Genomic DNA, 14,180 nt, shown 5'->3' with positions numbered 1-14,180 from the left:
TTTTTCCGTTTTCTCAATGAGACGAATTAAAAAATGACAAAATAATTTCATCCAATCAAAAGACTAATCTGAAATTTGAATTAAGACCTCAAGCCTATTGTTCTCGAGGATACGGTATCAAATCCAGACGGTCGAAAAATCTATGGAAAATTTTATAGACAGTCTGTGGTCTATCCAGCCGCCCCATAGTGGGCCTGGCCGAACCCATAATGGGCTTGCTATAAGAGGCCCTCTTACTGCTAACAGGGCGGAAAGAATTAACAAAAAAGACGGTCTTTCCTAGAGATGCAAAGCCCCCCTTTTCACTATACGGCCGCTCCGATTGTAGGCTTGGCCAAACGAGTGGTATGGAAAATGCCCACCCATAAAGTTGAAAAAGACAAAATTCGGCAGACATTAAAAACAAAATAAACTTTTCCAGCTTTTTATAACATTACTTATAAATAATATTGTTTTCTGAATATTTAATACAGTATTCATAAATAATTAGCATATTTTTTTGCCGAAGTGGCATTGTGTTTCAATCCGATGGGTCGAAATTTTGAACCTTTTCAGAAATCTATGAATAAACCAGAATTTTTCATTGAAAAATAAATAAATAATAAAGATTGTGGAATAATATATTGCTTTTTGTCATTATTATTATTTAAGCCCGTCTGTATATGCGTTGAAAAAAGATTATGTAGAAAGGAATTTATCCTGGTGTCAGATAAATTGATATAACGAATACGTGCAAAGGTAGGATCATGTAATCCGTTAGATCACTCGAAAACGTATTTTTATCGATATAATTTCCGATACAGTCAAACCTGTCTATAACGGAATCCCAAGTAGCGCCGGATCCAATAGGTGCGAGGCCCGATTGAATTTTTTTTGCGGGGCCCCTCAAACTTTAAATAACAAAATTAATTAACAGTTAATTTACATATTGAAATATGCTGTTTTATTTTTTAATAATAATATACATAGATATTTATTTTTGTAACATGTACAATTTATTTTTGTAACATGTATTTTTAAATATATAAATTTTGACATGATGCGGGGCCCGATTGGTACCAATCGCTCCAATCGTCTTAAATCCGGCCCTGATCCCAAGGGACCAACAACTTCGTAGTAGACAGGTTTCTGCTATATACAGGTTATCTACTGTAGGTATCACTAGGTTAATGAGATTAATAAATTGATGTGTATCGCGTTAATCAAATACAGTGGAATCTCGGTACTGGACCGAGCAATCATCACCCGCTAGAACAAATTTGCAACAAGTTTCGTAATAAATATTTTTATTATTACGAAACTTAAAAAAAGCATGCGTAAGATGCCTGATGTGCATTTTATCAGCAGACATTTCGACTTGATTTTATTCAAACGAAATGTGATGTAAAAAAAGTTAAAATAAGCTTCAAAACAAAGAATACAATCTGACATCGGGAGTATTGTGTTAAATTTCACAACTTATAATTACATCACATATTTATGTTAAGTAAAAACAGCTGTTAATAAAAATACGCAAAGACTTTCCGTTCAAATGCCAATAAAATTACTGCAAACAGTAGTCATACTTTGCTATTCTGTATTGGGTATGTGTATTTTTTGACTTTTTATGATTTATACATGCTCGGTTTGTAAATTTCTTGTTAAATTTGTGCTAAATCGGATAAAGTTACCGATTTCTCCGTTATACGGCCCGATTGTCTTTTCCGTTTCCGCGTTAGACAGGTTCCGCTATATACAGGTCAATTTACATTACTTTTTGCAAGAAATTCAAGGGATCGAAGAAATTTTCTGTTAATGATAGGTTTTCGCTATATTGTCGAAAATAATTTGTCTGGGGAAGGCGTAAGAGTAAAATTGGTCAGGTCACGAATAGTTAACCAATACAAAGTGCACTGTATATATTAGAAAACACTTTGTATTGGTTAACTATTCGTGTTATAATTATTATGTTGGTGCCATGTGTTTGTAAGCTGATGAGGGGTCTTGTACCCGAAATGCATACTTACCTAAATTTGAATATGATTATTAAAGACTAACTTTTTTATTAAAAATCTAGTCCTTCTTTCTGTCGGCCTTGGTGACAGGGTCGGATTTACATGAGGACATTTGGGGCCGGTGCCCAGAGCCCCCACAAAACTATGTTTAAACATAATTTTTTTTTTTTTTTTTTTTTTCTATTACTGCGACAGCCTAGTGTGGCCTGATCCCGAGGGCCACAGGCAAAGAAAACCAAACCCGGGAAAAAACCTATGAAACATCAGAAAATTTCGGGAAAAAATTTTACATAGGTATTTTTCAATTAAATGAAAATAATTAGTTTTACACAATAAAATATATGTATGTTTACAATAACCTTATTTTTAAATGAAATTTACAACTTCCTAGTTAAAATCTAGTTGAAAGTATAGTATTTTGTGTAAATTTTCTAAATCATCAAATTTGCCTACTCTTTTGCCTACCCCAGCGAATTTGTGCCCAGGGCCCCTGGATTGGTAAATCCGGCCCTGCTTGGTGTGATAAGCCCTCCAATTGTTAAGTCGTATTTATTTAGGTTATCTAACTCTATCCAATCTATATAATTAGTGTTTAACATTTTTAAAGATGATTTCTACACAGCATTTGTCAAGAAGAGATTTCTATTTAGACAATTCAGAAGTTTTTAGTGCAGGCCAGCTTAGGTGTATGGGCCGGATGGACGAGCGGTCAAGGCAACCTACCGCTCTGGGGGACCCGGAATCGAATCCGTACGGGTCGAATAATCCCCAGGAATTTTTCGGGGGTGGTCCGTTCGGATATGTCGGGCCCCGTCCCTCACTACCCGGTCGCCCCATTGTGGGCCGAATCCATAATGGGCCTACTAAAAGAGGCCCTCTTAGTGCTCACAGGGCGGAAAGAGTTAAAAAAAAAAGCTTAGGTGTATAAAAAGTTACTGTATTTATTTTTAAGAAAAACGGGACTTTACAAAAGAACTATGTAATTTTGTGAAAGTAAAATAACAAGTTAGGAAAATTAAACAGAAGTAACAACTCTAAAAAACTAAATTATTATAAAATTTTTAAGCAATTTATATCAAGTTTCCAATTTCTTCTAACAGAATAACATAATTATTACATTTTAAGCAATATACTATACAGATTAACAACAACCATAGTTACTAGATACAGGTACTCCTCACTTTACGACCTATCCGCTTAACGACCACTCGCACTTACGACCAATCGAGTTTCGACCTGCAATTCGGGGAATCCCCTTTCTCAGCTTGAGTGTCGAATGGTGGCGTTAATGTCGCTTAGTGCGCATTGACATGCGCACTAATCGTACTATAATAGGCTTGCGTGTTCTGTAATTGTCTTATAGTACTATAATAGGCTAATAGCGTACTATAATAGTCTTTTTTTATGAATAAATTTGAAGTTTGTCGCATAATTTGTATAATTTTACAACGATCCTATATTCCCGGCGCAAGCTCCTGGCTTATCGACCAATTCGCTTAAAGACGTAGTCGTCGGAACGGAACTCGGTCGTAAAATGAGGAGTACCTGTAATCTGATGTGTGAGCAGAACAGAATTTTTGCCTAGAGCCACTCTTGCTCACTAGGAGTGCTGCGGCTAGGATTTAGACTAAAAGCAGATCGAGTAAATACAAAATGAATATAAAACTAATACGTTACTCGACTTCTAAATATAAATTAAGACTTTTCCGGATATACTGTATTTGAATTCAAAAAAGGAACTGTTAAGCCTTTTTTCAAAATTGCAAGACCACTCTCCCTAATGAATGACAAAAAGTTATTGACAAAAACCTAAAATTGCACGATTAATTTTTATTTTTAAATTAAAAATTACTTAAAAGCATTAAAACTATTTATCTATCTTTTAAAATCTTTGTTACTTTGAAAATTCACGCATTTTATCTTTCCCGAAGAATAATTTTTTTCAGTATTAAAAAAAATTGGTTAAGGATTTTCTAAATAACAATTCAGAAGCTTTTGTGAAATGTATTTTCACAATAAATTCAATTAAAATATCTTAAATTTAAATTCAATTGTTCCAGTGGTTAGAACAATGAAAGTTAAATAAATAAATACAGTATATACTTTAATATCCACTTTATTAAAAATTTATATAAAATTATTCAAAATTTTATTATAGTTATGAATTTAATGTGAGACAGCTTTTTTGCCGATTTGGTGTTATGTTTTGAAGCAAGTATCTTGTTTCTCTATCTTGCAAGCAAGTGCAGTCTGTGAATGATGTAAAAATGTACAACTCTTGTTGTTATAGCAATTCTGTACCTGACATTTTCACATCCCACTTACTACAAATCCACCGATTCTAAATTCGCATGCCTCTTCGTAAAAACCGACGATTTCCGCCTCTTTTCTTTAAAAACACACATACAAAAACCCACCGACTTTTTTTTTGCATTTTTTGACATTTCAAAAGATTTCTGAATTCAAAAATTAAAAATCTCGGAGGGGATCATTTTTTGACCGATCGCCTTACTCTTCCTCTTTAGCCTATATAATATATAATAGCGGGAAAAGTAAAAACGAATTCTGTTATATTTTTACCAATAATAATGTTACGTTTCGCTTAGTACCAAGCGGCAACAAACTGGCAATAAATTGGGAAAATATGTTCTTGAATAATTTAAATTCACAATTGATAATACCCCATATGACAATTTCCTTTTTTGATATCGTAAGTTTTCATAATTCTGATCGGTTCTCGTACATTGGGGTTAAGCAGGTAACGAGTACAAAATGGCGGATGAGCCTACACTCTCAGTGTTGCCAACTGTCGTGAAAACCAAGGTCTATAAACACCAATGTTCCTTATGGAGCCGCCTAATTGGTACCTTACTTTCAAGATCACGGTATAGATTTCATTCTCTTTACGATTTCATTCTCTTTACCTGCAGTAAACTTAATGTTTCTTCGAGTTCAAGTCACGAAATTACTTTTATAATTTCAAATAGAATATATTTTCATTTAGAGATTACTCTGACATATAATTACATATTTTATATGAATTTAAAGGCTTTAACTGAATAGGTTTCAAAATAAAAAGTTATGTCAATTGTTCATAGTACAAGGATAAATTTATTTAGTCTTGAAATGCAATATTAGAGAAGAAATTTTCTAAATTCACATAGTTTTGCATTATACAAACTGCAAACAGGAGCATCAGGTTAAAATTTTTATAAATTAAAATTAGATCAAGAGAAAAGAAAGCCTTTCTCTCAAACTTTATATATAAAGTAAATCTTCAAAAATGTTTACAAAAGAAGAAAGTTCCTAAATGAGGAAAGTTTTGCATATAAACTAAATTTAATTATTTTTGTACAGAATTAAATAAGTATATTTATAAAAATTTATTAAACAGTAGACAATATCAACAAATAGAAATATCAACTATCAGCTTTATTTATTCTGTTGTTTATTTTATGATAAAATGATTAAATATCAATATAATTATTCATTTAAAATATGTAATTAGTACTATATTCTCAATTATTATAAAATATTAATTTAAATGACTGAAAGTTTTCATTTCAATTATTTTATTTTAAATTTTAAAGTGTGTTTTTAGTCCACAAACAACATATTATAACAGATTTATTCTGTTTAATAAATGTTATGTTGTTCTATTTAATAAGTCATATTATTTTGTAATACAACCTGTCAGAAAACAAACTTTACAAAAAACACAGTCTGCAGATTGGTACTGATCCAAAAACCATGTTTTAATGTTGTAATTACAAGCACTATTAAACCATTGAAAAATTCAAATTTCTTTAGTCATTCTACAATTACATTATTACACTCTATTTCTAAATTGAAAATGTCAATGATATTTAGCCATTGCAGTATAAGGATAGTTTTTATTTTGAAATTGAAAACCTGAAACTTCTTTAGTGAATATTAATATTACAGTATAAAGATATATTCTATTTACCAGAGGCAATTTTTCATCTGGTAAATAGATATTCTATGGGGTATATATCATAGGAAGTTTTCATTCTTTTTATCATTTCTTTAGTGAAGTTTTTGGGCATTATAGTACAGGACATGGCTAGGTTTTACTTACAAACTAAAGCAAATATATCGTTTGTATTTTACTGTTCAGTTTAAGATGAACATTACTGTTCTATGGAAAAGTTTTACCCACAAATTTAAAATTTGCCAAATGCTATAACTAGAAATATAATTTAAAACAAAGGGATGGCATATTATTATGATATTTATAATAATTTACACATTTATTTTTATGATCAGCAGCAATTTTCTCTCATTCACTCTTTTAACTTCAAATTGTGACTCCTCAAGATGTATCTAAAAGATTCAGTTATGTTACTTTACAAATGTTATTCGTAAATTTATATTTTCAACATTATTTTATTCACTAACTTCATATACAGCCTCAAATTCTAAGTTGTTTACACTTGGCACTTCTGCAATATTGAAGCCATTTAGCTCTCCTGATTTTGTTAGCGAGAATGAAACAATCTTATGCCTTTTGCTGGCAAAAGTTTACAATTTGGTGCCCTGACACCAAACCGTTTAAAACAAAAATGGATAACAAAAAATCTAGTTAATTGAGATCGAAAAACAACCAATTAAAATTCGCTCTACAAACACCCTGTACCAGCGTTCCTCAACCTGGAGGTCGCGGTGATATTAAAGGGGGCCGCGAAACAATAATGAAATCATTTTGAGAAAAAATCATTTATTATAAACTTATAAACATTTTACTTACAATAAGTACACATGTAAAACAAAGAAATTAATGTGATGGTTGCATTTGTTTACATTTATAATTACAGTCAAAATTCAATTACTAATAGTAAGGCTTACTGTTATTATTCTTTTGGGTGGAGGTCGCGAAATATTAATTTTATTTATATTTACTATTTGGGGGGTCGCGGAGCTAAGAAGTTTGAGAATCGCTGCCGTATACACTACCACTTATACAAAGAAACCAATAGGCCGACTGCTGCAATGCATCATGGTATCATGTCCAGACCTTGTGTTTATAGACCTTGGTGTAAACCCCTAAACAGACCTGAAATTTCCCTAAAAACTGAAACAAGTCTCTTCTAAATAGTTTTGTCCAAGTGCAATGCATATCAAAAAAGCATTAGTCTTTTGACAATCCATAGAAACAAACTTTCACTCTATGGCGCAGGCAGTGTAGGCACAGTTGAGCGAAGCATCATGCGACAAAGCGACCGGTTCTTGCCGCAAGAACAGTCATGAGCCGTGTGACCTGTAGAAGCTCCTGTTCGTCGCTGAAACTTCATTAACCAATATGAGCAGATTTTACATTTCTCCCCTAAACTTCTTTCCATCCTGCTGGTTTCCTCCTAAATTTACGGCAAAACTCCTAAGTTGGCATCACTGACTCATCTAGAGGCATTTTAGGAACAATCGTTACATTTATGACGTCGTTAATTCGAGTCTGACAGCGTCACGTGTGACCGACGTAATTTGTCTTCAGTGCCGAATTTATTATTAAAGTATTTATGACGGATTATACAAGTACGCTAACATAATATAAATTTCCGAATTGTTTTTTCTTGTTTAAAGATAATGCTATTTTTATTTTTTGTTTTAAAATAATTAGAATAAAACATTTTTAATGTATAAATTTAGAGTTTGGAATGGTACCTTGAAGTGTAACAATCAATCTTTTTTTATGAATATTTCATGAATATTCAATTTCGTGAATATATCACAATATTAATATTGACGTCTTTATAAAATTCGTGAAGCACGTGTGCTATGAAGATATGCCATGTTTTCCAGCAAGGCACTTTTGATCACAATGACATTTCTATAGTATGCATGCTTGCACAACACCATATTTTAGTTTCTGATCTGACAAAGATGCACCTGGTTTCAGCATAAATTGATTTATTAAAATACTTAAATCACTTATGTTTAAAAATAATTTATTCATAAATTAATAAACAAACTACTGTGTTGTTAGTAAATATTCTGTCTTTCGTGATAATTTTATTAAAGTCCAAATAGTTCACTAACTTACAACTCACAACATTAATCGAGTAGAGCGGCAAAGTACTATATTTCACAACATTCTGAAAAATGGTAACACATTCCGGAGCGTGTAATTACGTATAAACTACAGTAAAATATGCATTAAGAGTCCATTGTGATATTATTTTTCATCATTCGTAATATGATTCCACAATGAATTTTTAAGGTAATACAAACAATGTTTGAGTCCTTTATCTTACATCCTTTTATTCCAACCAGGAACCACGAAACAGCAGGCGACTTGAAGCAAAAAGCTTCTAAAAATAACAGACAATATACTATCAAACGATTAACACACAATTTAAAAATGATCCCGACGCCGACCTGTTTTTGTAGGCTACGGCGTCTACAAACATTAAAAAATCGTTAAAAATCCTTCACGACAGCATCTTTGTTATATAGTCGACATTTCAGCTGAGCATTGTTTGTATTATCTTAAAAATTCATTATGGAATTTAATTAATAATCCTGGGCTAAGATGTACAATTCGTAATATGTTTTGAAATAATTCATAACTTACTGCAATGGATTTCAGCTGACAATACTTCGATAATGAATTTCTTCCTTTTAAATGACATAAAGCACTCATTGCATATTGCAATCAGTGCTTTATGTTATCCTTATATTGTGTGTGTATATATATTTATACTTAAATTACTAGAAAGTTTTATATAAAATCTAAAAGCATATAAAACAATGCATATATTTATTAAAATTTAACTTTGAAAAATATATTAAATGCAAATTAGTTCCTGGAAGTGGGAATTGCAAGCCACCCAATCGAAAAATAAAATATGTCAATTTCTATAATGAAATAAATTATCCAAGATTCCCAACTTTTCAGTAATACATCATAAACTTTCTTGTATTGCCATAGAGCAGACTATACTTTCCAGCAATATATATTAAACTTATTGCATTGCTAGAAAGTATATTTTATATTTTCCAGCAATACATTTAAATTTATGCTAAAATTTATAAAATAAATACATTCTTATTTTGATTTTATAAAGGAAAACTAAAAGTAAAATTATTTTAAAAAATCCGAAATAACTTATATCAAAATTTATTAATCGGAATCTTTTAGTAATCAAGAAACTGTCATAAAAATTAAAGGACGCATATATAACATTAGTAACAGTCATAAATCTTACTAAGTCGATGCCGCTAGGAATTTGTACTACCATTTTTTTTAGGTCAAGGAAAGGTTATGAACACGTTTCGTAACCAAAACTTACAATATATTTTTGTAAAAATTTCGCCTTATGTAAGTTACTTAATCCAAATTTAATAAATTATAAATTTGAATATACAACTGCAAAAATTTGGCAGTATAACATTTTGTTAATTACGCTATACATCGATAGTAACTGCCAGACATGTTTTCAATTCGTTGGTGTCCAATCTATATAAAGATATGCGAATTAAAATCTTAAGAGTTTTTAGTTTTTAAATGTTAAAAAATATATTAGTAAATCAAGTAAATTTTAATTAAATTTTATATAAATTCGCTTCACTATTTTTGTGTTTTTGATACAGCAGCAATACTTGTTTTTGTTGACTTTATGAAAGGTTGTTGCTGTAAACGATGGCATGTAGGCCATAAATAAAAATTCTATCCTCATTTCTTCTTCCTAACACGAAAAAAAATCGCAAAAATTAACATAAATTATTTTATTGGCGTAAACAAGACTATTAATGCTTTATTTGGATGAGTAAATGTTTTTAATAGCTCAAACCTATAAGAATGCATAAAATTTTTTTGCATAATTTATAATATTTTAGAATATCTCAGTTTTAAATTTAATGCTAACAAGTCTTCTCTCTCTAGCTATTATCTAGAAAGTGCTTGTCATTTTTATTGTTGTATTTTCAGAGTGCATTACAGAAAAGTTAGTACATAATTTACGTAAGGCAGACAGGAGGGTGTAGGTATTCAGGGTTTTTGTAAACAATCCTCAACGATGGAGTAGAAGTGTTTACAAAAACTTTACGTAATGCTAGGGTTCTTAAATTAAAACTGGGAAAAAAGGTGTGTAAGTCGTGCGGTTACCATGCCACAGTGAACTACTGAAGGACCACGTTGCCTCTAATCAGCGTTCCTCCTATTCGTCCTCCACCTTTAGCAGCGAAACGGCAGCAGGAATTTGTGCGTTTGACGAAACGATCAGAAGAAATGGAATGTTATGAATGGATTAACGAGGAACGTGTAGACACAGTTGATGTGGAAATTAGAGAAGATTGTAAAGAAGGCAGCAGTGGAACTCCAGTGATATAACTCAAGGACACTCAGAAACGTTGGGTAACAGAATGATTCATTTTTGTTTCTGAAGTGTTGCATTACTGTTAATGCTTTGTACACGTATAATTAATGAAATAATGTAACGTTCGGTATGCCGTGCTATGTATTAATTATTCTTTAGTACAATTAAGGGGGTGATCCAGGATATATTTTACGTAATTTTGGAGGTGGGTACATGCGACGATATTACGAAGCGTTATGGGAGATGGAGTGGTAGTGAAAAGTATAAAAATAGAGTTACATAATTTATGGACGATTCCATTAATATAATATACATTATAAATCTTTTCTGTGTAGGTGTGTAGGTGTTTCTGTATGTGTTTGTGCTTCTGTGATCATCACAGTAGACACTCGTCTCACGACCGCTCTCTTTATAACCATCATTTTTAAGACTGATATACATTTGCTATTATTGTTGTATTAAATGCCATATTTAAATACAGTATCTTTTTTCTTAGCTATTCTGACATGTGTTATATAATTCAATGTTTAGCGTAATTTTTAGATGTCTAGAACATCAATTTATGGCACAGAATCTATGAGAAATTAGAATTCAATTTATGACGACTCACTTAACGTCATTAGCTCTCTTACTTAGCTACTTTTTATCTAGATCAATCGTTATACAAGTTACACAACTAAATGATGTTTAATTTCTATTATAAGACCATCATTTAGCATATTTTCTACATATATGGAATATCGCTTGCTCGCTATGGAGTACCGCCAATTGCCATTTTTAATCCACTTTTATTGTTCACTTTCTTAAATATTACATGTTGCGATCCTTTACATTAAAAAAAAAATCTCTGGTGCTCTGGTATACGATAAAATACATAAATTAAGTTCATTTTTTTTTTTTTACTAAAAACTGTGAATGCGAGCGAATGAAATGGACTAAATATGGCTGTTGTTCTAAATTGGAACTCTGAACAATTAGTCAAGAATTTGATCGCCATCTAGTTATAGATTCGTCAAATTCAGTGTTACATCCTTTGTTTCTTCATAAACTAGATATGGGGTCAAAAAAGACTAAAATAAACCAAGTTTTCACCATTGAACTAAAAAATAAACCATTTTAAAAGCAATAAAAAATAACGCTCTGAGGTAAATTAAAATACAGTATTACCTACAATACATCAAAAATATTACCATAATTACAAAATAACTTTTATACAATTCAATTCAGAAAAATAAGAAAAAAAATTGAGAGGATAGGGGTAATTAGTTGACGTATACATAGGTTTTGACAAAGGGAAAGAAGTAATGAAATAGCACGAAAAGTAATCACTCCATCTTTAAGCAAACAAAACTATAAAAAAAACCATTTAGCATTTTTGGACATTAATAAAAAACATTATTGGTACTTTCTGAGGCTAATAGAAAACCATTAATAGTTTCCTTTAGTAAGAGTTTGTTGCGAATATTCGTTTTAATTACGTTAATTTCGGAAAAAAATCTCTTTCGTACTAGGCATTGGCGAGTGGAATACCAATAAATCAAGTCAAAATTTCAAATTTTCCGTCATATCTGCAAGTTTTGAAAGATATACCGGTATTTATCAACCAGTTTTTCATTTTTTATATCATCTGGTAATTCACCTTGAATCTGTACATCAATAGATTTTAGCAATTCAGAATTATTTGGTATAAAACTAGGCGGTTTACTTAGTAAAGGATAGATTGAATTTGGATTTTTTTTTTTTTTTTTCGAAAATGTCAAATTAGATATACACACAGACGGGGGTAACATTTAGAATATTATAATTTAAAATTGGAGAGCTTCGTCCACAACTGAAGCCCACAGACGGCTTACGAACTCACATATCATTAGGGGGACCCTAAATTAAAGCGACTTGTCACTTTGCATAGGCAGTCAATTCTTACATTTGTTCTAAAACGTCCACAACTTATATAATAAAGGTCCAGGTGGTGCGGGCATTTTAAGGGCCGTCCATAACTTACGTAAGGTATCTTGAGGTGGGGGTCAAGGATTTCTTACGATTTCTTACTCAGGGGTAGGAGGTAATAGATCTTGTCTTATGTAATATTCTTACTTTTATTTTTTGATCTCGTTGAGTGGTGGAGTTTTGAATTTGGCTGCAATTTGGCGGTTTCTATCAAAAACGCTCGTTGTATCAATGCCATCTTGTGTGATGTGATAGAATAATAACGCTCGCAGACTCACGCTCTACACAGTTTTTTTTTTTTTTTTTTCGTGGAAGAAAGGCCATGTGGTGGTTTCTCTCTCTTGTTTTGTTTTGTATGACGTCTCTGTTTACACGTGCACAAGCTAGTCGATCTGCCAAAGTATTTTGCGTCCTTTTGTGAAAATTAAAATTAATATAAAAATGAATATTATGACGTCGATTAATGATAATAATAATGAAAAGATTGTTAATAATTAAAAAAAGTTCTTAACATAAATTGTTCATTCGAATTCATTAAATTTTTATATTTTTAAATTTGTTCACATAAAGTCTTTTGTAAATAATAGTACATATTAATTAACTAATTAATAATTATATATTTTGGACCTAAGGTTTTTTTGGTTGAGGTTAAAAATTAAGGTTTTGGACCTAATTATTTTTGTTAAAATCTTTCTATAAAATTAATTATGCCTAAATATTACGTAAGATAGAGAAGGGGAGGGGATCAAAGAAAATATTACGGTTTCTTACACGGATGAGTGGGGGTTTAGAATGGCCGAAATCACCCTTACGTAATTTATGGACACTCCCTTATATAGATTCCATTGACTTAAAACGGAGATGACCTTTGACCCCCGATATCCCGTTCTAGGGCGAATTTTAAAATCAAGCCTCTGTCAGGACACACCATTTTATTACTTCTATTAATGTGCACGTTTTCATTCAAATTGTCTTTTTTTGTAGAGACTCAAATTTACGATTCTAAATTTGAGTATCTACAAAGAAAATTTGCTAGCTGCACTTCAATTAAAATCTATTTGTTTTGGATTTTGTACCAACATTTTTAAAAAATCTAAAATGGCAAAATCATGTTACAGTTGTCGACCATGGTGCGTTCGAATTTATTATTGGAATATGTAAAATTACAGTACAAATTGATAATTATGATACAGTTGGTTACATTGCCCGCCATTTTCCGTTTAGTGAAGAGGAGATGCCACTTGTGTAAAGGCAACGAGTTAGAATATTCTTTTAAAAATTTTGAAAGTAAATAAAACATTTTTTTCTTTAACCTTTTATTTAAACATTTCTAAACAAGACAAAATAGTCTGTAGCAGTAAGTTAAATACATTTCTAAACATTTTAAATTTTATTTTCCCGGCTGTTATGTATGCATAACAAGGGAAAGCATTAGAATCGTGTCAAATTTGACTATCAGAACTTTTTGTAAATTTCCACGTTTTGAGACCCTCTGAACCCAAATTAGTAAAAAAAAAAAAAAAAAAAAAAAAAAAAAAAAAAAAAAAAATTACGTGTATGTGTGTTGGCGTCTATAATGAACGAAATTTGGCATGATAGCTTGTGTATAAAGAGCATTGATGCTATCAAATTTTGGTGGTTAAAGGTTAAAGAAGAGGAGAGATAGAGAGTGTCATGTCTCATACCTCGAGAAAGATCGGAATTAATGAAGATATTCATTATTAACATTTACAAATTTTTTATAAAACTCATCACTACCCTCAAAATTAATCTTTTTGCCATTCGATAATAATTAAAAATATAACGAGCAATTATTTATTGTGACATTGTCACAATGCCGGGCTGCAATTTTTAATCACATTTTTAATGTATTTATTTGAAAATATATGCTCTCCACCTCATACTC

This window comes from Centruroides vittatus, unplaced genomic scaffold, assembly GCF_030686945.1.
Source record: "Centruroides vittatus isolate TY-2023 unplaced genomic scaffold, ASM3068694v2 contig_19, whole genome shotgun sequence".
Lineage (NCBI taxonomy): Eukaryota > Metazoa > Arthropoda > Arachnida > Scorpiones > Buthidae > Centruroides > Centruroides vittatus.
This window is presented reverse-complemented; position numbering follows the sequence as displayed.